The 2,971-nt window shown below is 54.0% G+C and overlaps 1 long non-coding RNA gene across 1 annotated transcript in view; it reads right to left on the reverse strand.

The window, feature by feature from the left end:
- LOC125618679 overlaps positions 1-2,017 on the reverse strand; it is a 16,364-nt gene extending 14,347 nt beyond the window's left edge. Inside the window, exon 1 of the long non-coding RNA XR_007350053.1 lies at positions 1,884-2,017. This is a non-coding gene — a long non-coding RNA (uncharacterized LOC125618679). The remainder of the gene's footprint in view (positions 1-1,883) is intronic.
- Positions 2,018-2,971: the final 954 nt, after the last annotated feature.

Consider the following 2,971-nt stretch of genomic DNA (forward strand, 5'->3'; position numbering starts at 1 on the left):
GGCTGATGATTGGCTCACAGCGGCCCCAGCAACATCTAGCTGATTGGCTCCTCGGCCCCAGCAACATCTAGCTGATTGGCTCCTCTGCGGTGATGCTCATTGGGCTGTTTCCCTGCCCTTTCAGACCACGGAGCTGCTCATTGGGGGACTTTTTTGGCTCTGCCCACGTGACCCAGACAATCGGCCTCAAGAGCAGGAGGATTGTGGGAGGTGGAGAGAAGCTTGTGTGGGAGAGAGAGGCTTGTGGAAAGCCGGTGGTGGCAGTTGAGGCTCTGAGGGTTTTTCCTGAGAGGCTGTTTTGTTTGGCGTGTGTGGTTCTAAAAATAAAGTTAGTTTCTTTTGACAAGTGGCTCCTGATTGTGCCCAGCCAGACTGCGGCAGCTGAGAACAGCACCAGGCCCTACAGACGCCCCATTGACTGACATTGAACTGCTGTGCGTTCCCAGCTATTTGCCGCAGGAAGAGAAAGCACCTTCCAGATCTTCTTCAGCCTTTGACAAGGATTTTGCAAGAGCCAACAAGGGCCAACATTTCCCCGGCTCGTTCCATGAGACTCGGACATCTTTCTTTGGTGGCTGCTCCTTTACCCAGTCGATGTGGCAGGGGCTTGGGAACACGGAGGAGGGGGAGGGCAGCAGGAGAGGAGGAGGAGGAGGAGGAGCCCAGGCGTCCACTGATCCTAGAGCTGTCTGCAGGCTGAGCCCCCATGCTGCCTTCCTCTTTCCCAGCCAGAGCTGTTCACTCCCAGGAACTGGAGACTCTGCTTAGGACTCGGAGTCCTTTGATCCCGGATCCCTAGGGGCCGGTCGAATGTCTCAGAGGTGGTGTGCAGTGCTGCCTCCCGCCCTAAGGCAACCCAGCAGCACAGGGGACCTGGTAACACGAGGGACCGGCACCTGCGTGGCGCAGAGATGCGAAGGGAGACTTCCTTTTCAGTCTTAAGGTCAAGGTCGGTGTAAAAACAGAAGGCCTGGTTTTCTCCTGCCTTTCTTAAGCATTTATCTTGCCATTTTAGAAAGTCAGAGGGCATGGTGTTCGCTCCACACAGTGAAATTTAGGACCAAAATTGACTAAAAGAACAAAGGCCCGGCATTCCCTTTGACTGTGGCGGAGGACGAGTGCCACTTGATTGACATGTGGTTGTTGGCGCCCCTCCCCGCCTGGGCATCCAAGGGCTCATGTCCTGAGATAAGAAACTCCTAAACTCCAGACCCCGGGAGGCCATGCCTGCTGCGGTGCGGGGCCTGCCACCCTCTCCCAGCAGCCCCTCTCACATCCCCCTCGACCGTCAGTCTTTCGGGGTTCGGCGGCCTTGTTACCATGTGGACTTCCGCTCGGGGTACTCTCCCTCCCCATGTTCTCACCTCAGCTTGACCTTTGGCAAAAGCTTGCTCCCTCTTTTAGGTCAAAATATGACTTTCCTTGGCACACCTTGCCTGGCAGCCCCACCCCCTGCTGGGCATCCATCCCTGGGATCCATTTAGACACGATTCACATCTCACATTTAGCACCTGCCACAGGCATCCCTTTGTATAAAAATGGGGTTGAGTGTGTTTGTGTGTGTGTGTGCGTGTGTGTGCGTGTGTGTGCCCCTGTGTCGTGGCTTCCCCGACACCTCATGCTGCTCCTACAGAGGGGACCAAGTCTCACTGGTCTTTGCTTCCTCAATTCCTAGAGCAGCGTTTGCAGAGTTGGTGAGAGCCTCTGCGTGCGTGCAGGAGAGATGGTGTGCGCCTCCTGCCTCCTTCCTGCCGGAACGGAGCCCTCGGAGGAGACCTCCCATGGAGTCCTCCTTCCCCTCCCTCCTCTGGGCCTCTAGCCTCCGCCCTGCCTTCTCTCTTCTCAGTTCTGTCTGGTCCTCACTGGGGGATCCTGAGACTCACAGTGGGTGTCCAGGTTCAGAGGAGCAGACAGTCCAGGAAGCCCTGGGTCAAGGCGACCCTCTCCCACCGTCCACAAGTGAGTGGCCTGGAAGACTCAGTCCTTCAAATGCTGTCCCTTCTTCATCCTCCTCCAGTGGAGTCTGGAGGCCGGGAAGGTTTGGGGAGCACGGAGGAGGGGAGGGGCCAGCCGCATGCCCGCCCCGTCCAGGTCAGGTGGTTGTTCACCTCCCTAACCTCTTACCTGTGCTGCTTTCATATTTTGTGGAAGGTTCCTTCCAGGAATTTTCAAACCCTCCTCTTCTGCTGGCCATTAGTTCCCCTCAGGCTGGATCAAACCTTCTTCGTGTAAAAAGCCAGACTTGTGAAATCCAAAGGCTGCCTGCAGATCAGTGGCGGAGCTGTGAGGTCTGAGTGATCCTTAATCCCGTTCGACAGATAAAGAGGCAGAGGCTTATGTTGGCCAAGTGATGGGTCCAAGTTCACACAGCGGCGGTGTGAAACCAGGGCTCCAACCAGCCGCACACGGTCAGCTGTGAGAAGAGAGTCCCCTCGCTGAGCACAAGGCAAACACGACTGGATGTTAGCATTGGCCTAGGACGCAGTTTCTTGGTGTTTGGACCTTGAAGCCATTTTGAAATTGCTGCTACCAATATTAGATATTAGTGTTGATTTTCTGTGCCAGTTCTGTTAAATCATTCTGGCATTCTTATGGATTTTCCTGGAATATTCTATAGTTTGTACTTTTCAGAATATTGATCGGGGTTTTATGACAATTGTAATATATTTTTTATTTCTCTTTTTTAAAACCAGTAAATAAAATACCTTGTGATCCTTTCCATAGTGGGATGTGAAGTTTTACCTGATCAGGGAGTTGATATTTTGTGGGTATAACATTGTGACGAAGTTTTCTGGATCCATCTCCTCCCTGTAACTGGGCCACCTGGGGCTGGGCTGAGCTCCGAGAGAGAGTGCTCACCCCGTCAAGGCCCTAGCTTCCCCTCAGCACTAGAAAGAAGGAGAGAAGGAAACAGAGAGAGAGAGAGAGAGAGAGAGAGAGAGAGAGAGAGAGAGGGAGGTGGGGGGAGAGA

This window comes from Marmota marmota, unplaced genomic scaffold, assembly GCF_001458135.2.
Source record: "Marmota marmota marmota unplaced genomic scaffold, marMar, whole genome shotgun sequence".
Taxonomy (NCBI): Eukaryota; Metazoa; Chordata; class Mammalia; order Rodentia; family Sciuridae; genus Marmota; species Marmota marmota.